Source organism: Balaenoptera borealis, assembly GCF_965194805.1.
Source record: "Balaenoptera borealis genome assembly, chromosome: 1".
NCBI lineage: Eukaryota > Metazoa > Chordata > Mammalia > Artiodactyla > Balaenopteridae > Balaenoptera > Balaenoptera borealis.
In genome coordinates this window covers 136,000,432-136,026,150 of record NC_138860.1, presented here as the reverse complement: position 1 = coordinate 136,026,150, position 25,719 = coordinate 136,000,432, and the positions used below count along the sequence as shown (strand labels likewise).

Here is a 25,719-nt window from a genome sequence, read left to right as displayed (position 1 = left end):
ACAACAGACAAATATTACAATTCATTATGATGCAAAATTATTAAACGTAAAATTAAATTTTTATTGGAATTGCATTCATTAATAAGCTGAGTATCGCTTTTTCTCAATTGTTTTTTGTATCCATGGGTGAGTTATTTATTGCTAGAATGAGACAGGGTGCAGCATCCATTCTATTCCTATTTATTATTTTTACAGATATAGGCATTGAGAAACTGTGTTCACATAAATAAGTAGGTGAGAATAGATTTAATAGCATTGCCACTCACGTCTGCACTATTCCAAAGATATAAGACGAAGATCACATGGTCATTCATCATTAAGAAAAGATTTTAATGATTTATCAGCTGACAATTCAATTAGAGTGTCCTTTAATTCTGTTGAAAGCAAAGAATTGGGAACCACAAGGCTTGCAAAAGGATGACCTGGCCATTAGAATCCAGTTAAACAGCAATATTCGGAATCGTCTCTTTGTGGCACAGAGCTTTCTACAACTTTAGTGCATTGCATCAGGGTAATTTCTGGTCGGGCGGGAGATGCACCTTTCTTTTGTAAGGTGGGAAGATGGACGTGATGAAAAGACAGGAGGGAGAGAGGAACCCTAATGAGGAGTCTTTAGACATATTAATTTTTGCAAAGAGTACTTATGGTAGCTGAGGATCTGAACCTGATTCTCTAAAATAATTTTTTTTACACATATCCTTTGGAAAGCCCTCAGATAGTACACCGGCTTGAAATCACTGTTAAAATATCTCTGCCAGGTACCACCATTTGTTCACTTGACAGTAGAGAGTTTTCTTTTCTCAGAACACCTATTAATATCTGGAAGAACCAGTGTTTCTTGGAATACTCCCTGGGAAATGATACCTTAGAGGTTCATTTAATAAATCCTAATTGGCTCCCCAATTAGATAATAAAATCTAAATCTGTGACTGGAAGTTGTGATAGATGCAGGAGAACAGTGATGATGATGATGATAGCTACTGATATTGTGTTTGCTTCACATAGCAGAAACCCCACCAAACACTGGTGAATACCAGTGAGGAGGTATTTGTCTCACACAACAATAAATTTCTGGGCAGGTAGCCATGGACTAAAATAGAAGCTCCACGATGTCCTCAAGTACCCAGTGCTTTCTGTCTTGCCACCCCATCATCCTTTGCTTATGATTCTTGTCTTGTTACCTCATGACTGCAAGATGGCTGCTCTACCTCCACTCTCACAGTTGAGTTCCAGGCAAGAAGGTGGGGGAGAGGGGTGGAGAGAAGAGTAAGGACTTGATGCTTGGAAGCCCTGCCTTTTTATTTGGAAAAGTCAAGGACTTCTACCTACATCCCATTGGCCCTAACTGGGTTTTATGGCCACCCCTAGCTACAGAAGAGCTGGGAGTTTGAGTATTGTCCCTCTTCTACCCTCTCTAGTAGAGGAAGGCAGAAGATGTTTGAGAAAAGATTTTGAGCAAACCAACGTACTGGATCTGTCATATCCTCCTATTCTGAGTCAGACACTTTACATACAATAATGTCTGTTGTAACAATTCTATGACATAGGTTTTATCCCCATTTCTCAGATAGGGAAACTGAACCTTACTGAAGCTAAAGTAACTGTCCCAGGTACCATAACTAACTGGTGACAAAACTGGGATTGGAACCAGTTCTAATACCAGAGTCTTTGCTTTTCACCTCCAACCACTACACAGACTGCGGCTGTTTTGCTGTGCTTCCTGATACATTCTATCCACCTCACAGGGCTAGACTTGAACATTCTGCGGGTGCGGGGACTCCCAAAGCCGGTGCCAAGTGCAGAGGAGTGAGGTGGGATGACAGGATAGGTCGGAAAGACTCGCTCGGATCGTCTCTCCCCCCTGCCCCAATTCTTCTGACCTCGGTAAAAATGGGTCAAAGAGGGAAGAGCAGGAGAAGGAAGCAGCTGCACGAAGCCCGGAGGCAGGGCACCAGCGTTCCTTTTCTGACTCTGACCCTGGCTTTTAAGGTCATCTTGACTTTGCAGACCTCAGGCTCTTCACCTTGCTGTTTAACGTGTATCTGTGATAACTGACAGGTGGCCAGACTGCAGGGCTGGGGTTTCGTGGGAAATGGGCATGACCGTCCCGTCAGCAGGTTCCGCGTGCTCTGAAGGCAAATCCCTCCGCAGGCTCGCTGCGCAGGGAAGGGCGTGGCTTAGAGTCCAGTTAGTTCTCAGCCTTGTCACTGGACTCGCTACCTGCCCCCTCCCTCCACCTTCGCTCTCCCAGCCTCCCCCCGCCCCCACCCCGGACTCACTTTCATCTCGGGAACTCTGGACTGTTGTGACGTAAACAGTCAGAGCTGATGAAGCACAAAAGCTCCAGAAACTCCGCCTCATGGCTCGGACTTACAAAAATGTCCAGAATTGAACTGCTTCTCATCGGTGCTACCATCCTGGCCCCAGCCACCATCCATCTCCCGCTTGGGTGACTAGCACGGCCTTCTATCTGGTTTCCTGGAAGCCTCCCTGCCCTACAGCCTCTTCTCCAAAGAGCAGCCAGAGGAGTCACGTTAAAGCTGCACGCTCTTTTGCTCCAGTCCTATAAGTGGCTTCCTTTCCCCTCAGAGTCAAAGTTTTGACAATTGGCCTCTAAGGCCCTACCCAATCCGTACACTGTTCCTCTCCTCCTTCCGCCCCCTCCTTACCCATCTGACCTCACTTCCTACTACTGCTCTCTCCTCCCTAAGACACCTTCCCGCCTTAGGGCCATTGCACAGACTGTTCCCTCTGCCGAGGCCACTCTTCTCCCAGATATTCAAATGGCTCCCTCACCTCCTTTAAGGCTTTGCTCAAATGCCACCTTCTCAATGAAACCTACCATGAATACCCTCTTTAAAAATGCTCCCCCCCAACCCAGACATTGCCCATCCACCTTACCCTGCTCTCCTTCTCCCATGGAACTTAACCACCTTCTTATATAGTATATAACTTATTTATTTATTATGTCTATAGGCTGTCTCCTCACAAGGGGCAGAAATGATAGTGCTTACCAGTTATTCCATTTGCTCCTCCAGATTTCTTGCCTGTGTGTCATTAGGTGAGGCCATGTGACGAGTCCTGAAGGAAAGTGTGGTGGGTATTTCCTGCTGTACTGACCAGCCCATGGCAGGTTCCCGTCTCTCCTCTGTTCCTCCGCTATAGCAACCAAGGAACCTCAGACTGAGTTGGTGAAGCCTTCTGGGCCCCTGAGTCACTGCCTGGAGGACAGTTGCCCTGGAGAATCACAGTGGACTTTGTGTGAAGGAGAAATAAATGAAGCATTTCTTGGTTAAGCCACTGATGCTTTGCAGACTCTTCTGACTAATACATCTTGTTAAGATATAAGGTCCAGGAGAGCAAGATTTTGGTCTGTTTTGTTGTCTGATGTATTCTCAGCATTTGGATCAGGCCTGGCCAATCGTAGCCCCTCAGCAAATTTGTTGAAAGAACGAATAGACTCCTGGACCCCAGATCAGCATCCCTGACCCAGCCCAGTTTCTAACTTCCTCTGGAGCGTAGCTAATTCCCAGGCTCTAAGCTTGACTGCTCCTGACAAGCAGGGATGGGATCACAGTCATTCTTGTATTGTCCTCAGTTACTTGCACGAGGCTTCGTAAATGCTAACTGACGAATAGCAATAACTGAGTGCTAGAGCAGACTCTTCCTGTGATCCTCAGGTGTGAAGGTCACAGTCGGAAAAGAAAAATGGCCAGTTCTAGCCCGTGTGCTCCCCCAGTCTTAAGAGTGCATCATTTTTTGTCTGATCTCCCTCATCTCCTCACTCTCTGACCTAAAATCTGTTCCCACCTCCTTGTTGTCCTCATCCTGTGTGAGGGCAATCCCCGTGACTCTGCAGGTTGCACTATTCCTTCCAGTTTCATACCTCCTGTTCATACCTCAGCCCACTGTTTTCTGGCCTCCGATGTCACACTTGTACTAAACTTCCTCTTCCTGATGGCACCCACCACCTCCTGAATCCCAGACCTGGTGAGGTTTCTAAGGGCCTGTGATGAATTAGAGACCTTCAGACCAGTCCCCTTGCTGCCCCTTTGGCTTCCGCGGAACCACACTTTGCACACTTCCTTCTACCTCCCTAACCTTTCTTGCTCTGCCTTGGGCTCCTCTTCTCTGCCTTCCCCTGACGTGTTCCCCAGGCTGCCGTCCCGTCCTCAGCTTATTGCTCTTGGCACTCAGCTCACTTTCCCATGGTTTCAACCACCACCTGTGCACTGATGATTCCCAAATCTTTATCTCCAGCCCCCGCCTCTCTTCTTCTTCTTCTCCTCTTTTTTTAAAAATTTATTTATTTGGCTGCATTGGGTCTCCGTTGCTGCACACGGGCTTTCTCTAATTGCAGCGAGCGGAGGCTACTCTTCATTGCCGTGCACAGGCTTCTCATTGCAGTGGCTTCTCCTGTTGCAGAGCATGGGCTGTAGGCTCGTGGGCTTCAGTAGTTGTGGCACACAGGCTTAGCTGCTCCACGGCATGTGGGATCTTCCTGGACCAGGGCTCGAACCCGTGTCCCCTGCGTCGGCAGGCAGATTCTTAACCACTGCGCCACCAGAGAAGTGGTTAGATGATTTATGCATCTGCCCACTGGACAGTCCCACCTAGATGTCTCATGAATTGGATGCCTCTTGTGCATCATCTTACAGACCCTTGGTCTCACCTCCAAGTCCAGAAGCAGCTCTGGCAGGCAGTTCTGCCCTGGCTTTGATTTAGTTCACATAGTAACTTACCTCAGCAAGTAGCTTACACCTTGCTTCCGCCTTGGAGCTTCTCTGATGCCCCTGGACACCTATTCATTCATCCCGGCTACCTGTGGAAGTGCCTGACCTTTACACATGTGCAACTCAGATATGGGGGCAGAGGGAGGGCATAACATTCCATGGAGAAGCCCTGGACCAATGAGGTACAAGAACCAGTGGATAATGCTTCTCCCTTTTGTCTCTTTGGTGGCCAATCCTGAGATGTAGTGTAAGTTCCCCAGGAGGCCCTGGGAGGATCCAGTGCTAGTGTCCCATGGAGGGGCCAACACAATATACATCCTTGATTGACTTTCCATGCTGTCTTATATTAGCCTCCCTGGTCTCTCACTCCTGTTCCCTGGGATCACTTCTGAAATAAACGACCAGCACATAAATCTGTGTGCCAGGCCTTTCTTTGGAGGAATCCAGGCTCAAATATCCTTTGGGCATCTTTATCTCAAACTGTCTAAATCAGAACTCTTAGTCTTCCCCCCGGTGCCATGTGTCTTCCTCCCTCATCCCACTCAGCCATCAAAGCTGCAAACTGGAGACTCACCCTGACTCCACCCTTTTTGGCCTCAGTCTGCCCCTCCATTGCTCCCCTACGACCATCATCTCCCCTAAGCTGCCACCCCCGTCAGTCCTCCCCACCTCTCCTCCAACCCTCTCAAAACCATCCTTCGCCCAACCGCCAGCACGAAATACCTCAAGCACAGATCTTGCCACGGCATTTGATTCCTCAAACCGCACCAGCGTTTCCATAGGTAAACTAAAATCCAAGCACCCTAACCTGGACAGGGCCCTTCTGGGATCTGCTGCTTGTCTGCCTCTCCAGCATCCTGTCTGAACTGCTTCTGCTTTCTAGCACGGTCCCCAGTTGTACACTCACCAGAAAGAAAAGAGTCATCCTGAAGAGGTTGTTCGTTTGTCCCCATGGGGAGCATCCCAACAGCCCAGCCGCTGTGCAGACAAAGTTAGCAGAGCTATTTTCTAGAACCAACGATCACAGGGTCTTTCTAGGCTCAGAGCTTCACAGTATACAGATCACGGGACACGGCGTGCACGGAGACAGTGTGAGGACCGAGGGAGCACAGCAGTGGCATCAGAACACCAGGGTTCCAGGGCTGCTCCTCGTTAGCTGTGTGATTCTCACTTTCTGCATTCACAAGGCAGGAAGATACAATCTAATTGCCACAGGGTGTGCAAAGTGCATATAATAGTAACAGAGGTGATGATGGCTAACATTTACTGACCTCTACCACATGAGGAAATTGAAGTAGAAGAAGGCACCTTGTGAGCAGGTCTTGGCTCTACTACCAATTTAGCAATGCTCTCTGAGTAAGTCATTTCCTGTGTCTTGACCTCAGTCTCACCCTGGAAACAATGGGGTTGAACTACTTCAGGACTTTTGGACTGGGCAGTTTCTAACATCCTTTACAGCTATAAAATTCTGAGTTTATGAAGCAAACATGCTGAGCTTATTGCTTGTCCCAAAGTGGGCTGAGCATCCGTCTCTCTTTCGCTCTGACGTGCCTGCCGGCGCACACACGGTGCGTTGAAGGTGACCTCACCAGCCTTTATATCAGCCTACTTCCCCTGGGTACCAGGGAGAAAGGGACCAATTGTGTCCCAGGCCAGACAGTTACAGATGCTGCATCTCTTGCACATTTTTTTTTTGTCCAGCTCAGTAACAATGAGGATAATTCTGTCCAAAATGCAATCAAGTTTTTTTTGCTGTGAATTGTGCTTTCAAATCCATGGAATTTACTGTCACATCACTGCCAAGTTGGACAGATTCCTATCAGAGCCAGCTCAAGTTCAGGTCAAGCCCAAGGCTGATTATTTCTTGCCCAATGGCCCATCTTCTCCCTTCTCAAACATCGTGACCTCCACACATCTCCCTGAGGGCCTGAGGCTGACAGTGGTACTCTGCCCTCCTCTCAGTGGTACCTGTGCTGTAATTGGAGGGTTTGTTTACTTTGTCAGTTTGTTTCCTCCCATCTTTTAACACCTTATTATTATTTTCCAGTTTGAAGTGAAACTGTTACGGAGTAGACGTGTTCTGGATACTTTCTCCTTTCACTTATTACTAGAAGTTGTACCCTGCCCCTCATTTTGGATTAATATCTTTTCATAGCTGTTCATATTAGCATGATTTTCAGTAACCCACTGCTTCCTACATAATTGAGGCAGTCGGAATAACAAGTCCCAAAGCGGATGTGAATTGAAAGACAATTTTTTGGCCATGGTGAGGGTAGTCAAAATGCCTCCACACCAAAGAAGTTGTGAGGCCAGGCAGAGGGATTGCCCTTTTTTTGTCCCCAAAGCTGGGGGTTCCTGGAAGGGAGGTTCTGGGTACATTTTCCTCAGTGGGAGAGCTGAGGGCAGAGAATCTAGGAGAATACTTGGCCTTCCTCTATTCCTTGACACCTCATTCCTTTAGCATCTAATTGGCTATTAATTACCTGACTGTTGATAGAGTGAGGGGAGGAGATGGGATTGAGAAAGGGGACTTTCCCTCATGATTCCCATGTCTAAATGAGCACTAACAGGTTATACTAAAAAGCACTTTATTCATTGATTCCACAAGTAATTGTTGAGTGTCTACTATGTTCATGCCAGGCTCTGTACTAGACCCTGGAGATATAATGTGAAGCAGACATAATCTTTGCTCTACAGGGCAGTCCCCGTCTAGCACATTAGATATGCCAGCTGGTTGTGGACAATGTCAAGTCAGGTCTGTAGGATCTGGCCCACTTGGATCCCTTATTTTTAGCATTATTATGGGTGTAATTAAATAATTATTCAAGAAATTATTTGTTAGTGTTAGTCTTTCCTTTTAGTGAAAGCATCCCATAAAGACAAGGATCCTGTTACCACAGTAATCTCTAACACAATACCTAGCCCATTAGTAAATGCTCTCAAAACATTTGGGAAAGAAGAAAGGGAGGGGAGGAGAAGGTAGGGTGAAAAAGAAAGAATAAGAGAATGAGAGGAGAGAGAGGAGAGGAGAGGAGGAAGGTAGATTAGTGTCCTGGAAGGTGGGTGAAGTGACATGATGAAGAAACTCAGGGCCTGTGGAGGGAAGCTCGTGTTGAGAAAGAAAGGAAGTGGTTGAAAGTGAGAGGAGTTCAAGGTGGCCAGAGCCAAGCTGTACAGGAAGGGGGGAAGTTTCATTTGGGAAAATTCTGTGGCAGAATGTCTGGAAGCTGCTGTGCCGGAGGCTGGGAACTGGCCACAGCTGTGCCCCTGTGTTCCAAGCTGAGAGGCACCTTGAGTGCAGGGAGCCAGGCCTCTGGCCTGGAGCAGGCACGACTGTGACCCCAGACCTGTGGTTGAAGCTGTGCCAAGTGGGGCTCAGGACTCAGGACTCTGGACTCAGGCTGACCTGATTCACTCCCACTGCTGCCAAGAAGTCAGGGTTAGGTTCCGCTACAGGGCTGTTTGGGTGAGGGGGTGGAGCCAGGGGGCGGGGCCAGCCCCTTCTGTTAGAGGCAGTCCTGACCGCCTTCATAAAGATGCGTTTAATCTTGGCCAGTTGCTCCTCATGAACTATTGTTCTAGTTTACTGTTTCTCATCCTGAGCAATAATAGCACTATAATTATATTTTTCTCTCTGTTTCATCACTTTGATGCCTTCTATTTCAAGTTGAACTTTGGCCTTACTGATTAAAAACCATGCTTCCCAAACAAACATTGGGATGAACGGTCTGAAAATCACAAGTGCACTTATAGGGAGAGCTCTGGAAAAGATAGACAGCATTTGTGGAGTGTATAATGTGTGCCAGGCCTTGTGCTAAGAGCTTTCATTGCATTATTTCATTTAATCTTTGCAATAGCCCTACAAAGCAGGTACTATTGTGGTCCCCCATTGATGGGGAAGGAAACAGGTCCAGCTAGCTGAAGTCACTTCAGTCTGTCAACCACAGGTGGTGGAAACAGGCCCCACGTGCAAGGCTGACTCTGGGTCAGGCCTGGACACTCCAGCCCAAGGCAGGCCAAGGTGAGGCAGGCACTCCGCCATGGCCATGACCTACAATTTTAGGTAAAACATGGACAGACGGTTTCTACCTTGATAGTTAAATCTATCTTTAAGGCTTCCTTTTTTATTTTTGACAAGTGACCTTCATTCTTCATTTACCCTACTGATACACAGTTTTACTTATTTAAGTTTAAAAATGAATTTTAGGGGCTTCCCTCGTGGCGCAGTAGTTAAGAACCTGCCTGCCAATGCAGGGGACACGGGTTCAAGCCCTGGTCCGGGAAGATCCCACATGCCGTGGAGCAACTAAGCCTGTGTGCCACAACTACTGAGCCTGAGAGCCACAACTACTGAAGCCTGTGCGCCTAGACCCGGTGCTCTGCAACAAGAGAAGCCACCGCAATGAGAAGCCCGTGCACCGCAACAAAGAGTAGCCCCCGCTCTCCACAACTAGAGAAAGCCTGCATGCAGCAACGAAGACCCAACACAGCCAAAAATAAAATAAATAAATTTATTAAAAAAATAAATAAAAGTGATTGCCTATTTAAAAAAATAAAAGATGAAAATGAATTTTAAAAAGAAAAACATTCAGTGAGTAATAGTGGGTATATGGAGAAGGAAAGAAGAGTGAAGATGGACCCGGGGGACAATCTGTGGAATCCGGTGTCTGCCCTCAAGGCTTGGTTTTGATCTTTGCCGCTGGACTCTGTGACTCAGTTTGTTGGCCGACACTCATGGGACATGTAGCTGGGGCTTGTGGCATCCCACTGGGACTTTCCTAATCTCTCTTGCCTCTGTGGGTCTGTCTGGTCTCTGGGTTCTGGCCACACCCCCTCTCAATAGGGTAAACACCAGGAATTAGGTAAAAGGTGGTTTGGCAAAGGTCAGAAAAGGAAATGTCTTCAACTGCAATTAGCTCAGGACACATAAGGCATTGCTGAGAAGGGACACCAAAGAGGAAGATCTCCACGGCCCTCAGCACGGGACCTGGGACCATCTGGAGAGGCAACTGGGTCACTGCACACATGCAAGAAGGGTCTTGGGAGAGAAAGTGTTGGTGGTTTACCAGAAGGCTGCAATCTCAGAGCGTTCCTGCTGTGTCACAGCAAAGGTGACCTACTTAAGTCTTTGTGGACCGATGACTCTGACCTTTACACTTTCCTTGGGCACAAGGCCTCATCCTTACTAGGCACTCAGTAAATTCATAGTGGACTCACTCCCCTTGCCACTTCACTTGGAAACCCTTTTACAAGGAAGAGGACATTCCACTTAGAGGACCACAAATAGGGTTGATTGGGTGCCCAGCTCTGTTCCTCCACAGCCAAAAACTGGATTAGCAGCTGTCTGCTTCCCAGTGATTGCTAGAAGTTTCTTTCACATGATCCAGTTCATCCATGGCCACTCCCCAGTTAAATGGATAATCAGGTCTCAGACCTGCAAGACTAATCAGTTCTTGGAAGAGAAATTATAAACCCATCTTTTGATGTGTCCGTGCCCCCCTCCACCACCTCCAGCCACGCTCTCCAAATAGCTGACTAGGTCAAAACACTGCTTTTGTGTAGTCCACTCAAGAGCAATGATCATCTCATGTTAAATATTATTAAGCTGTGGTACTTAACAATAGGCCAATAATGCCAGGTCACTTAGTTTACTAATTTGAGAGTAGTGTACCCCCGGTGTTTATTTTCAAGGTAAAAAGATAAAGGTCTGAGCAAATATTTTTAAGCAGATAATTCCTGCTGCTATAATATTAACAGTACTATGCTTAAGGATGAGGGCTTTACAGTCACACTCCTTTGAGTTTGAATTTCTGCTCTGCCAATGTGCTGTGTCAATTTGGGATAGTTACTTAACCTCTCTGAGCCTCTATTTCTTCATCTGCACCCGAGAATGCTGGTTCTCATGTTTCATGGAGCGGAGATTCCTCCAGGTGCACTCTGGTAATGAGCTTCTGAGGATGCCTGACAGGGGAGGCAGGTATCTCATGCAAAGCTGGGAGGAGGAACCACACTGCGGCTGGGCTTCAGAGACTGGAATTGGATGCCAAGGCAGGAATGTGTGGATCTTTTCTCTAGTGCCCATCATTCACATGGCTCAGCTGTTGTCCAAGAGTTGGCTTCTTCTTGAATCTGCTTCTCTTCCTTCTATGAACCAGTTTTTCCAGCTTCTGCTTCTCTGTACCTTTGACTTACTTATGCCCTCAACTTACTCAGGCCCATCATGGCCTCGCTGGCCTTTCATCTTTCAACTTCAGTTTCTGCAATTAACTGATTTGCTTTATACATCCCAACTTGAAATGTCTAAAATCAAGAATCTATTTGGACAAGGCTTTTTGTGTTATGATACCCTAAAAACTGCTGGCTGGCCGTTGGATTTGCTGCTGTTGGGTCCTGGGCTCACCCCTGATCCAATCAGAAATGAGTGTGTGTGTGTGTGTGTGTGTGTGTGTGTGTGTGTGTGTGTTTGAGGATAATCACATCAGATGAATCAAAGACACTGAGGGCATCCCCCATTCAACGAAGGTTGTAGGCAGGGAGTTTCCCTTACAAAGGGTGACAGGCATGGTGATTAACATGTGTGGTAAAAAAAAAAAAAGCTCATAAGGTTGTTGTGAGGATCAAATGAGATAAAACTTGTAGAGGACCTAGCACAGAACTAGGGCACAGACCAAATGCTCAAAAAATGGTAGCCATTATTATATGATTCTTATTGTTATGATTATTATAATCTATTACACTAGCAGTACAGACTTGGTTCCAAAGATACAGGGTAATTTGCAGGCCTCTAATAGAAAATGCACCTGGGGATTAGTTTTCTTAACTATATTTAGATCAATGTTGCTAAAGGGCAAGAAGGGAAGTGGGACCCCTCTATGCACAACATCAAGGAATAAAAAACTCCTTGAGCAAACATTACAAAATATCTCTTAAAACCACAAATATGGTCCCATAAGCCTAGCTAAATTCTTTTACTGACTTCCCATTTTTCTTAAGGATAAATATTCTTTTTTTTTTTTAATTTTTTAAATCTTTGGCTGCATTGGGTCTTCGTTGCTGCGCACAGGCCTTCTCTGGTTGCGGCGAGCGGGGGCTACTCTTTGTTGCGGTGCGCGGGCTTCTCATTGCGGTGGCTTCTCTTGTTGCGGAGCACGGGCTCTAGGCCCGCGGGCTTCAGTAGTTGTGGCTCGCGGGCTCTAGAGCGCAGGCTCAGTAGTTGTGGTGCACGGGCTTAGGTGCTCCCCGGCATGTGGGATCTTCCCGGACCAGGGCTCGAACCCGTGTTCCCTGCACTGGCAGGCGGATTCTTAACCACTGCGCCAGCAGGGAAGTCCCTTAGGATAAACATTCTTTATTAGGCCTTATATGGTCTGCATCTCCTCCTGCCAGCGCGCGTGCGCGCGCGCACACACACACACACACACACACACACACACACACACACAACTTCCCAGCTTCGGCCAGTGCAGTGAACATTCCACCATGGGTGCTGCAGCCGCCCTGGCCTACTGCCAGGGCCCCACCACCTATACCTGATCACATTTCACACAGAGCGTTGTGACACGCTCTTCTTCCTCTCCCTTCCCCAGTCCTTATCCTAGTTAGTTTCCACTCCCCTTTTGGCTCTCTGTTCAAATATCAGGAGAGCTTCCCCCAGTACAGGATCTTTTGTGATATGCATTCACAGAACCAAATGTTTTTTTCTTCGCCTCATTGCTTCACTAAAGGGACTCTGTGGTTCATACCTGCTTCTCCCACTGGACCATGAACTCACAAGGGTGGACTGCACCTGTTTTTGCTCATCTTTCTGTCTCCCAAAGCCTATGGTGCCTAGAATATGCAGGCACTCAGTGAAGATCTGTTGAACAAATGAGTCCAATGTTATCAATGCAACTAAATTGTTGCCTTTCTCAGAAGTTATGACAATACTGGAAGGTAAAAATAATGCAATATTAAGCCCTTCTTTTTAGTTAAAGGCACACATGCAGAGCTCGCCAAAATTGACTCTGTTCTTTGCCCAAAGGAAATAACAACACACTTTTAAAAACTGTTATTATCCAGGCCACATTCATTGACCAGAATTCAATAAATTTAGAGATTAACAAACAGGGAGCAAAAAAAAAAAACCACTATACTCCTGAAATATAAAAACACACTTCTAAAGATCTCTTGGTTTAAAGAGGAAGTAAACTGCTTGGAACTGGACCACAATGAAAACACACATCAAAACCAATGGGATATGGCAAAGCAAGTTTCAGAAGAAAACGCTAGCCCTACATTTATTTATTAGAACATCAAAAAAAGATTGAAAAGAAAAACAAAATGAAGCCAAAGTAAGTGGTAAGAAATGAGTTAATGAATATAGAAGAAGAAAATAATGAAATGGAGAAAACTCAGCAAACTTGATCAATAAAGCCACAGGTTTGCTTTTTTAAGGTTAAAAATTATTTGGCTAGAATGATTGATAAAAAGAGAAAATACTTGATAGGTAATATCAGCCATGAAAAGGTATGAAATGTACACATATAGGGGGTACTTTTTAAAGGGAACATTTATGAACAACTTATACCAATGAATATGAGACCCACATGAAATGGATGATTTTCTAGGAAAATATAAGTAACCAAAATTTGTTCAAGAAGAAGTCGAAACATTAAACCAGTAACCATGGAAGAAATTGAACTATTAAAAATGTACCTTCTGGGACTTCCCTGGTGGTCCAGTGGTTAAGAATCCATCTTCCAATGCAGGGGACGCGGGTTCGATCGCTGGTCAGGGAACTAAGATCCCACATGCCACGGGGCAACTAAGCCTGCGTGCTGCAACTACTGAGCCCACACTCTGGAGCCCACACACTACAACTAGAGAGAAGCCCACACACTGCAACTAGAGAAGCCTGCGCCGCAACGAAGGATCCCTCATGCCACAACGAAGATCCCTCATGCCGCAACTAAGACCCAACACAGCCAAATAAGTAAATAAATAAATATATATTTTTAAAATGTACCTTCTTCCAGCCCCTGCAAAGGACATCAGGCTCAAAAAGCTTATGGGCAAGTTCTTTTCCTTGGCTCTTCCATTTGTCCAGGAAGCCTCAATATCCATATGGGATCAGTTTAGGGAGGAAACCAGGAGGAGGGAAAGAGTGTCTAAGCGACATGGTACCCCATCTAAAAGGAACTGTTTAAATGATCATATTAGACTACTCTTCAATTCAGATCCACTCTTGAGTGAATCTTTCCTCCCACTCACCAATGGATACGATTTGGTGAGGAACACCAAATCAGCATGGAAATGACATGTTTCTTTGAAGATCTGAGTTATGAAGTGAGTGCATTTTGTGCTACCCTCTGCTTTTTATTTTTCTTTCATGAAAGTACATAGTGAAATCTCAGAGTTCAAAGAGAGAAAGGCATTAAGATTTTCCAAGAAGCAAAATGCTGATTTCATAAAAATTGCAGAAGCTGTTGCATTTTGAAAGTGGGCCCCAAAAATACTGATGACCTTTCACTCCAAGAGCCACACCGCAAGAGGGAAGTGGGGAGCAGTCATGGAGACTGGAAAACCCTGAGGATTCCCAGGGAGGTCTGACTTGTGCCAGGGAGGATAGAGGTTTTTATGTTGGCTCCAGTCCTCTTTGTGGTGATGATTAGTACGGTGTTGATCTTATTAAAGAAAGAGAAGTGATTTTCAGAATGACCCTGAACAACTTCCACCCTGATTGGAATAAAATAGCAATAATAATAATAATGATTGGAGTCATGATTAGTGTACATCTTGCATGCATTATCACATTGAATCTTCACTATGATCTTATAATGATAGCATCTATTAGTATCTTCAGTTTTACAGATGGGGAAACAGAGACTTAGAGATGGGTTTTTTGCCAATATGGCCACCAATTCCTCCCCTCCCAGGACACACTTGGCCCTCCTCCCACCAAGTGTTATCGTCTATTTCCCCTCCCCTTGAGTCTCGGCTGGCTCATGGCTATCGCCATGGCTAGAATACACTGGAGGTGATACTGGGCTGATTCTGGCCCATGTTCTAAGACAGCTGGCAATGTGTGTCGTTATTCTCTTGGAAGCCAGTTGCCATGGAAAGAAGTCTAACTGCCCTGTTGAGAGAGAAAGGCCTCATAGAGAAAGGGGCCAGTTTTTATGAGAAGCTATGAAGAAAGAATGGCCCAGCCAAGCCCCCAGCGATTCTAGCCACCCCAGCTGAAGTGCCAGACATCTGAGTGAGGCCCTCTTGGTCACGTGAACCCAAGCCAAGCTCGCTGATGAATGCAGCCATGTGAGTGATCCTAGCGGACACCATGTGTTGTACAAGAATTGACCAATTTGACCCACAGAATTGAAATGAATAATAAAATGGTTACTGTTTCAAGCCACTAAGTCTTAAGAGTGTTTTGTTACACAGCAATAAATATCTGAAACAAGAGGTTATCATGTTGTCCAAGGTCATGGAACTTATAAGTAAGTGGGAAGGCCAGGACTTGAGGCCAGGTCTTTCTCACTCCTTTGTCTGAGGTTTTAAAGGCTGAATGATACTAAAAGAAGGAGCAACATGACCAAAGTTTATAAATCATTAAGGATATGGAAATTATTAGCAGAGGTCTACTCAATCACAGTACATGAGAGCTGACAGAAGAATGACGAAGAGAAGAAGGAACACATTAAGAATGGAAATGCGCTTCTAGAAATTAGCAAAAAAGCTTTTTTAATGGTAAGTTGTTTTTGAAGTACAGTTGATTCACAATATTATATTAGTTTCAGGTGCACAACAGAGTGATTCAATATTTTTAGAGATTATACTCCATTTAAAGTTATTATAAAATATCGGCTATATTCCCTGCACTGTATAATATATCCTTGTAGCTTATTTATTTTATACATAGAACTTTGTACCTCTTAATCCCCTACCTCTATCTTGCCCCTCCCCCCTCCGTCTCCTCACTGGTAACCACTAGTTTGTTCTTTGTATCTGTGAGTCCATCAAATAGTTATTGAGTATCTACAAAGCTTGTGGCAATTTTTTAGTTGCTCCGGGTGGTTTGGATGTGAATGCACTTGATCGCAGGATGATATCAACCTAATCTGAGAGAAGAAACATGAATAAAAATGACACTAGAAAATGTAAAATGGTGCAGCCACTAACAAAACTAAACAGTTTGCCATTCCATGAAAAATTTTAAATGGAATTTTAAAATTTAAAATACCATACCAGCAATCTCTACTTCAAGCAAAAGAATTGCTCAAACAGATATTTGCACACCCATGTTCATAGCAGCATTATTCACAAGAGCCAAAAAGTGGAGGCAACCCAGGTGTCCATCAGAGGATGAATGGATAAACAAAATGTGCTATATACATTCAGTAGAATATTGCTCAGCCTTAAAAAGGAGGGAGATTCTGACACACGCTCTGTAACGTGGGTGGACCTGGAGGACATTATGCTAAGTGCAATAAGTCAGTCACAGAAGGACAAATACTCTATGATTCTGCTTATATATGGTACCTACAGTAGTCAAATTCATAGAGACAGGAAGTAGAATGGTGGTTGTCAGGGGCTGGGGAGAGAAGGGGGTAGGAAGTTATTTATTTATTTTTTTTATGGGTCCAGAGTTGTAGTTTGGGAAGATGAAAAAAGTTCTGGAGATGGATGATGGTGATTGTTGTAAAACAATGTGAATGTACTTAATGCCTCAGACTGTATACTTAAAAAAAGATTACAGTGGTAAATTTTATTTTATGTACATTTTACCACAATGATAAAAGAAGTGAATTATTCATTATTAAAAAATTAACACTGTACAAGGCAGAGAGTAGTGAGAGGATTAAATCCAGGCAGAGGCGGATGGAACCAGTGGTGAGGGCTCATTATGCGTGGCATTGGATGAGGTTCCTCACATTCTTTGTATCATCCAGTCTTCTCAATAGCCTAGGGAGGTAATTGGTATTACACCATGTGATAGCAAGAAGTAAATTTATGAAGTTAATTGCCATAGGACGTGTCATAAACACAAGTTGTCACAATGTTATAAATTGATTCAAAAGTTTTAATAGAGACAAGCATGCCAGATTCAGAATGAATATTTAAGAAAATGTAGAAATGTTAGAGGGATACTATTTTTTTTATATTTAAAAATTAATTCCATAGAGGAAAATAATGTTACTACACCAAATTTCTTTTAAAAGTTTATTTTTTTCTCATTACAAAAATAATAAACAATTATGTAGACTAGTTTAAAAATATAGAATGTAAAGAAGAAAATAAAATCCATGCATAATCTCACCCCCAGGGATACCCTGTTAATTTCAGTATATATCCTTCCAGTCTTTATTTTTCCCTGCATTTATAGATCTTCCTCCAAACTGAAAACATTTACCATGTATATTTTAATATCCTGAGTTTTAAATCTTAGTATATAAGGGAAACATTTTCTCACATCACTAAATATTCTTTAAAACTTGATCTGTAATGACTTGTCATGATATAGATAGGCCCAACTTTTATCAAACCTCTCTTATTCAACATTTAGAGGGTTTGCATTTTTTTCTCCTTTAAATAACAGTGTAATATCCACCCATGTATATAAATCTTGACCATGTATCTAATTATTTCATTAGAATAGATTTCTAGAAGTACACCAAATGTTTTAATGTCACTGTCAGAGACAAAAAATTCATTCAGAGAGATTCTGGTTTTGAATCAGGATGGAGAGTATACTATTTTATGTAAAGATGCATCTTTGGATTATGCTCTTACAAATTATCTGTGCCTCTGATAGTTCACATAAATTTATACACAATTTATTTATAGTTCAGGTAAATAAGTAATTTATGTATAGTTCCGACCAGTAAATCCATACGTGTTCTTTTATCTCAGCAACTCACATTGCCTGGCACATAGCAGGTATTCAATAAATATTTGTTGAATGAATGTCTACTGAATGAAATCTTTCATAAAGATACTTCCAGCATGAACATGAGGACGTAAAACTGAAAATTTGGAATTACCGTGCTCTCACTTCGGTGTATGATTCACAGGCCCAGGTGGCTCTGTGCATGTTTTGCGGGAGAAGCGCCGTTCTGTAACGACTGCAGTCTGGGAGAATGGACTGGACTCTGAGGAGCTGGAGCCAATCATCTGGCGCAGAGTCTGAGAAAGCCCTGCTCTCCTGCCCAGGGCAGTGCTGAGCTTCTCTGGCGAGCAGCGTGGATGGCCGAAGTTCTTGGTCTTCTCCGGTTGTGTGCACACAGCCTATGTTACTCCTGCCTGTTTTGTGTCACCAGAGCCCTGGGGATGGCAAGCAATCTGCCCAGAAGTATAAAACCATCCTTTTACTGAGAGAAATTTCAGAATGAGAAGGTACCTTGAGATGACTGGCGATCTCAGAAAAGATAGCCAGAAACGGCACAATATGAAACAAAAGGGTGTTCCGAGATTTGGCGTCCTGGATCACTGACTTCTCTCCATCAGAGAGAGCTCCATTTCCCATAAGCTGTTGCCTCTACAGGACCTCAACACAGATGCTCCTCCCTGTCCTCAGAGTTTGCAAAGCTCAGTCCCACAAGGAAAGTTTCTGTCCTACAGGTGGGCATGAGAATGTGAGGTGCAAGCACAGAGTGGGATAAAGGAGGCTACAGTGAGTGGGAGAAAGAAAGAGGGAGTGGGGATCCAGGGAACCCGAGACTCCATTCTGAGTCTTTCTGCGTGACCTTGGTCAAGTCACTGAACTCATGTATTCACTCGGGGAACATTTGAGTGCTCCCTGTGTCCTAGAGCAGCACTGTCGGAGAGAAATCTAAAGGAAGTCACACATGTAATTTAAAATTTTCTAGCTGTGACTATAGGAAAGTGAAAAGAAGAGATGACATTAATGTCAACATATTTTACTTAACCCAGTATGTTCAAAATATTACCATTGTATTGCGCAATCAATATAAAAATTATTTGTGATATTTTTTCGTCCTTTTTTCTATATTAAGTCTTCAAAATCTGGTATATGTCTTATATTAGGGCACCTCTCAATTCAGATGCTACGTTCTCATTGGAAGTAGTCAATCTATATCTAGATTTCATAAAATTTACAGTTGGAAAAGTAGATTCACATTCCTGAATTGTTCCAAGCATACTTAAAACTTTTCCAGTAACTGAATTCAGTTTTAAATTTAAATTAATTAGAGTCTAATATAATTAAACATTCAGTTCCTCCATCTCATTTCAAACTAGCCATGTTTCAAATGTGTAGCTAGTGGCTACTGTATTGGACTACAGAGTTCTGGAGTTCAGTGTGCAGACTTGTTTGACATTGAATCCTGTCCTCTAGATTTCAATCCAGTAGGGAATTCAGGCAAAAAAACCCCTAACAATTACAGTATGAGAAGCCCTGCTATCTAAAGCAGTTGGATCTAGAGACTGGCTGGTTCCATTGTAGCCTGTCTAGTAAAGGAGGGAGTTGTGAGAGTGTTACCTAACTTTAACATTTCTTAAATTTAAAACATATGAAAGTACATTCATTCAGCAATTTTATGGGGTATGGTCAAGAGGTTTTCTCTGAATAAGGGTTTGCTGCTTGGAGTTTTGAGTTACCACCCCTCTTGTATAAGTCAGATCTATCGTGCAAGAACAATAATTTTTGACAAGTGGGAAAAAATTCAGAGTTGTGAATGAAGGCCAAGGTCAAAGACTGGCTGTAGCAAAGCAAGAAGCTGGCCGTAGCCACTGGAGCAGACACTTGGGCAGAGACCCTTAATGCTGCTGAATGACTGTCTGTTTATACACCATCTTCACTCCCTTCTCTGCCAAAGAGAACTCTGGATCTATTCAGAAAGTGAGCAGAGATCTCTAAATCTCACGGAAGATGGGCATCTACCCCAGACCAAGGAGATGAATCATGAGTGGCTTAAATCTTTGCCAGTAATTGGCTACAGAGGTAGGCATATGGTTCAGTTCTGGCCAAGGAGATTTCAGGGAAAATCTGCTGAAGAGCTTCTATCAAAGACTTTTTTCTTGGAAAGATGAAGCCTCAGGAGGAGAACAACCTTGGCCCTTGCCCCTTTCTTCACGCTTGGAATGAAGTTCTGTGGGAGTCACAGCTGTCATCGTGTGACCATAGGGAAATTAGCCTAAGGACATGCAAAACAATTTCACTGAGGATGGCAGAGTAAGAAAAAAAAACCTTGGGCCCCTCAGGGTATATGTGGGCAGCTATAGCAACTGTGGACCTCTTGTTTTGTGTGATAATTAAACATCTTTATTATTGAAGCCACTGTTAATCAAGCATCCTGTTATTGGAAGCTGAACACATTCTAAACATATATTCTTGTTCTCCAGGTCACAGAACGTGCTTTCCAGGTGTGTACCATGGTGAAGATACCATACAGCCTCTGAAACACACACGCCCGACCGATCACCCCAACAACCAGATAGCAGGTGTTCGCCATTGAGTCTTCTTCGCCTTCTCTTATTCTAGGTCTTGGAAGATAGTAAAGATGTCCTTTGTTGATTTTAACCTGAGACAGCTCTTCTATAGTTTGTCATATATCATGAGAACTCAGTAAATCATCACTAAGCATAAGGATTCCGCTTTTCCTTTATCATTTTACCTATTCATCAATGTCCCTTGAGGCTCACCTTCTCCAGGAAACCTCTGTGATTCCATCCAACCCCCAGGGATGCTCCCTTATGAGGACTTATAGTACTTATTCAATAGATAATTATATTCTCTTGCAGCACCTTTTTTTTTAATCTTAAATTTATATGCATCTAGCTATCTTAAGGGCATGCACTAGGTGTTATACTTCTTTGTATCTCTCATAGCATCTAGTACCAGGCAGGCACTTGGCTGGTGTTCAGAAAAAAATATGTAAAATAGGTCAGTGAAAGAACAAAAGAGCAAAGCCAGGTATCCTCACTTTGTTGATCATGGAGTGGTACAGTAATTACCTTAAATAGTGTAAGCCGGTTGTGAATTGATGGTCTAGACGGTTATTATTACATTTTACACAGATCTGATTCTTATACAGATTCTTACATTTAACTCAGATATTTGACTTAATATTTATCCCTATTTCTTAAGGCCTTTGCCAATTTTGTATTCATGATATTCTTAACTTTTGACTGATGCTCTGATTTTTTCCACTATATTTCTTTTACTCATATTGCAAAGAACTTATTCTAAACCTCTTTCCACTCCTTTCTTGAAACTCTCTCCTCTCACATTTCTGCCACCCAGGGCATCCTTCAAATATTCCTTTTGGGGACTTCCCTGGTGGCACAGTGGTTAAGAATCCCCCTGCCAATGCAGGGGACACAGGTTCAATCCCTGGTCCAGGAAGATCCCACATGCCGCGGAGCAACTAAGCCCGTGCGCCACAACTACTGAGCCCGTGTGCCACAACTACTGAGCCCGTGCACCACAACTACTGAGCCTGTGCTCTAGAGCCCACGAGCCACAACTACTGAGCCCACATGCCACAACTACTGAAGCCCGCACACGCTAGGGCCTGTGTGCCACAACTACTGAGCCTGCGTGCCACAACTACTGAAGCCCGTGCACCTAGAGCCCGTGCTCCACAACAAGAGAAGCCACCACAGTAAGAAGCCTGTGCACCGCAATGAAGAGTAGCCCCCGCTCGCCACAACTAGAGAAAGCCCGTGTGCAGCAACAAAGACCCAACACAGCCAAAAAAATAATAAATAAAATAAATAAATAAATTTTTTTAAATTATTAAAAAAAAATTTTCCTTGTGAACTGTGTTCCACCACCCCGTCCACCTCCCAAACTTGACAGCCTCTGAAGGCCTGGACAGAGAGGGAAAGCCCGACTATAACACCTGGTGTTAGGTCAAAATGGGACCAAAATTAGTGTGGGATGTTCTGCCTGAAGAATCAAGAATTGAAACAGCCTAAATCCCCAGGGCGTGCTGACGGTACAAACACAGGAAGCCAAGGGCCAGTGCTAGTTTCTAGAGGCAAACAGAAAGGTCAAATTTCAGCAGCTCTGCTGAAGCTGGAAAGAAGTAGAAGCAAGCTAGAAATGGAGCAAAGAGGGTCCTGGGCATTTCAAAGAGAGCCTGGAGGGGCCTCATTTCCCATTATCAATCAGAAGCCTCATGCTACACACAGAAGAATGAGGGGACACTTCCTTTTCATCTTTTTCCTTTCCCAGCCTCACATCTTTTAGAGGTAACTTTGTCTGGCTAGTCTATTTATTAAACAATGTTTATTCCCTCCATACCCTCTGATGATTGGGTTGGACCAGAGTCGGCAGGCCACTTGCCAGGCTGCCTGCACATTTGCAATTGAAGGACACTGTCACTTTGGACACGTCCAAGGACTTCAGTAGGACAGTGTTTTCCCGAGGCTGCCTGCCTTCTGGAGAGCCTCTTACATGCCTTCTCTCAACAGGAAATAGGCAAGGCGGGGGCAAAAAAAGGGAGAAAGGCTATAAAATGTGGACAGCAAAATGCTCATATAAGAGACTGCTTAGAAAAACAAACAGATCCCTATCTGATCCTAGAACAGCAGCAATGTCCAGAGGGCAGCCAGAAGCCCAGTGGAGCAAGTAAAAGATAACAGACAGCAAGCAGCAGGCAGCAACTGACAGGTTTCTCAGAGCAGGCAGGGGGGAAGTCTGAGCAATTATACAGGGATGAAGCTGAGACCCACAGAGCAGGGAAAGAGAACAATGCCAACAAAGACTTAGGGGTAAATGGGGGCATCGGAGGGAAATATGAACAAAGCTTCCTATTTGCCATAAGATAACAGATAAAGAAAGTTCCAGATCAAAAAGATAGATTGGGTCCTCTAGGAGGAAGGGAGGGGGAGGAAGGGAGGAGGATGGGAATGGATTTTCTAGTACAGTTGCTTAGAAAACTTCTGATTTTTTTCCTTTTTACAATGATGAGCTCAAAATGAGATCACTGGGGACATTGTCACAGCAGCCCACAGCTGCCATAGTAAAAGGGCAAGGCCTTCAGAAGTGCAAAGTCACTGCCTTGACTCACTGAGGGGACTCCCTGAGGTGTTAGATATCTATTGCTGGTGGCCCCAGATTGGGCCATTGGCTGCAGTGACAAAGCAATGAGGCAGGCACAAGGGGAGAACTCTGGTTCCCGAATGCAGCCAGGAGGACCTTGATCTATGCGACAAGTTTTCACTGCTTAGGAAGACGGTCGGTCTAGGGGTAGAGAGGGCTCCCCTCAAAGTCAGGCTCTGCGGGACATTGCGACTGATCTGATGGGATAAGATAAAATAATATTGTCTGTGTATGTGTGACAGTGACTCTCCTTATTTGTAGCAGGAAGCCTCTGTAAGAGCATGGGTCTGTTTAGGTATGCAATGCTCAGCACTTCTTTGGCGTGTAGCCTCCCTTGACCTTCTGCCACATCCTCTGGCCGGGTTCCAAACCTGGATGGTTTCCACGATCCATTTTCTCCACCTTGCCCTGGATCCCTGAGCCTACCATGTGACCTGGCCTGCCATATGTCCATCTGCCTCGCAGACATCCTGCCATCCTTCTGAAGATTTCTGTTTCTGAGCACACTTGCCACCAACTTTCTTCACTCCCTGCCTTTAATAAAAAGGAATTCCTGATACTTGCAGCCCCTCTCCTCCAACACACACGCCATTGGGTCCTTTCCTTGTCTCTGGCCTTTGTTCATCTTCCTGTATCATCTCCCAGTTGCATTCCTCTCCACGACGGCTGTGAATCTTTTCTTTCCTCCAGCCCCAGCCTCACTTTCACCCCTGTTCCTGCTCTAGTCAGCAAATGACGTCATCTCTACTTAAGGAATTAGGTCATCTGACATCCTCTCCTTTCCAGAGTCCTGTGACTCTCCTCCTTGTCTTCCCATGGTTCCTGGCCACATAAACTCCTCCACTGTAGCCAGGATCCCACCCATGCCCGTCTCCTCCTGACCCTTCCATGGTCACTCATTCTCCCAAACTCCTACATTCCTCATCATTCCCTTTAACCCTCTTCTCCTCTTTTGCATGAAAAAAAGGTTTTCCACCCTAGCTGTACTTCAGATCACCCGAACCACCTTAAAAAAGGGTAGATATATCCAAAAGAATTGAAAACAGGATCTTGAAGAGATATTTGTACACCTATGTTCATAACAGCATTATTCACAATAGTAAAGGTCAAAGCAACCTAAGAGTCCATCTACAGCTGAGTGGACAAACAAAATGTGCTATATGCATACAATGGCATATTACTCAGCCTTAGAAAGGAAGGAAATTCTGACATAAGCTGTATAACATGGATGGACCTTGAGGATATTATACTAAGTGAAATAAGCCAGTCACAGAAGGACAAATACTGTTAGAATCTGCTTATATGAGGTACTTAGAATAGTCAAAGTCATAGAGACGGAAAGTAGAATGGCGGTTGTCAGGGGAAAGGGGGAGGGGGAAATGGAGAGTTATTGTTCAATGGGTATTGAGTTTTAGTTTCGCAAGATGAAAGGAGTTCTGGAGATGGCTGGGGGTGATGGTTGCACAACAATGTGAATGTACTTAATGCCACAGAGCTGTACACTTAAAAATGGTTAAAATGGTAAATTTTATGTTATGTATATTTCACCACAATTTAAAAATAATAATAATAAAAGGAAGGATGCCCTTTCTCCAGCCCAGATGCCCGATGTCAGAATCTCCAGGTGGAGAACACTTCTCATTCATCCAACAGACAGTGACTCTGTGCCAGGCACCGCGCTAGGGGCTGCGAGTCCAGACACGCCTCACACACCACCCCTCCTTACAGAGCTCTCGGCCCATTGAAGTGAATTCGTGCGGGACGGGCAGATGCAAAACGTGCGTGGGAGATGAGAGGGCAGCTCTCAACCCTGGGGTAGGAGGGTGGAGGTGAGCAGAAGTATTCTGGGAGGCAGCACTGAGTTACTTCCACTTCCTTACACCCAACCCCCCTTTCACTCACTCCCTGCAATTGGACTGTCTGCTCACTCTGCTAAAACCTTTCACAGGTTTAAATGCCCCGGGCACTTCTCGCCCCGCCCCTCATGTATGCACTCACGGTTTTGAAGGTTTATGATGAGCTCCTAACTGACAAACACTGGCATATTCCACGTGGAATGATCTCTGGATCACGCCATGGGTTTGCCCAGGCACTCGGGAACAGATCTTTCCCCCCCCGCCGTCCCCCGCCGCTTCCTGTTAGGTTGGGGCCGTGCACCTGGGCTCTGGCAAATGGGGTATAAGAAGAAGTGACGCCAGCCACTCCGAAGTCAGACCCTCAAAAATCCCCCCACCCCACCTTTCTTGGCATCACCAGCAACTCCTGCTTTACGTGGGCAAACCACAGCACCCGTCTTGCTGTGAGTGAAAAACAAACCTTTATGGGGTTAAACCAACTGAGAATTGGGGATTTTTCTGTGCAGCTGCTGGCTTTAAATACCTTGATAGTTCTCCGTTTCTGTTCATTAAGTTCAGTCAACACTTTTCTAGACTGTTGTAGCAGGCAGGCAGCTATGAGTCTTCTCACTAGTCTTATTTTCTCTTCAGGATACAACTGGGGACCATCCTCTTGACATTTGCTCTCCGAGTCTTGGTCACAGGGCTTTCTGCTGGGTTTCCTCTTATTTCCATGGTCTCCTTCATTCTCCTCCTCTCTTTGCTCAAGATGAAGGCCTTTCCCAAGCGATTTGCCCTCGGTGTCTCTTCCTGTCTAACTCAGTGTGTCAGTTGAAGGAGAGGGAGAAGGAGTAGGATCAGGTGGGGAGAGCCTCGTAGCACATAGCACGATGCAGATCTGACACCTGTAAAAGCAGAGAGGAAGGAAGGAGGACCGGGCTGCCTGCTGTGCAGCTCTGAGCTCTGGAGGATTTGTTGGAGGATTGCTGTGTTGGGCAGGAATGTCCTGGCTGTAGTGCCTTTGCCATACTCTGACAGTAGCAGGGAGCAGCCCGGGGAATGTCACCTCCATGTGAATGCTGCGTGCACCCCCGGGGGACAGGGA

At 44.7% G+C, this 25,719-nt stretch overlaps 2 long non-coding RNA genes across 3 annotated transcripts in view; one reads left to right on the top strand and one right to left on the bottom strand.

The window, feature by feature from the left end:
- Positions 1–20,319, top strand: part of LOC309613361 — a 182,815-nt gene extending 162,496 nt beyond the window's left edge. For both annotated transcript variants that reach the window (XR_014235678.1, XR_014235679.1), the window contains one exon: positions 20,073–20,319. This is a non-coding gene — a long non-coding RNA (uncharacterized lncRNA). The remainder of the gene's footprint in view (positions 1–20,072) is intronic.
- Positions 11,763–25,276, bottom strand: LOC309613569. Its single transcript, XR_014235795.1, has 2 exons — positions 25,159–25,276; positions 11,763–15,829 (listed from the first exon to the last, which is right to left on the bottom strand). It is a non-coding gene; the product is annotated as an uncharacterized lncRNA (long non-coding RNA).
- Between the last annotated feature and the right edge of the window lie 443 nt (positions 25,277–25,719).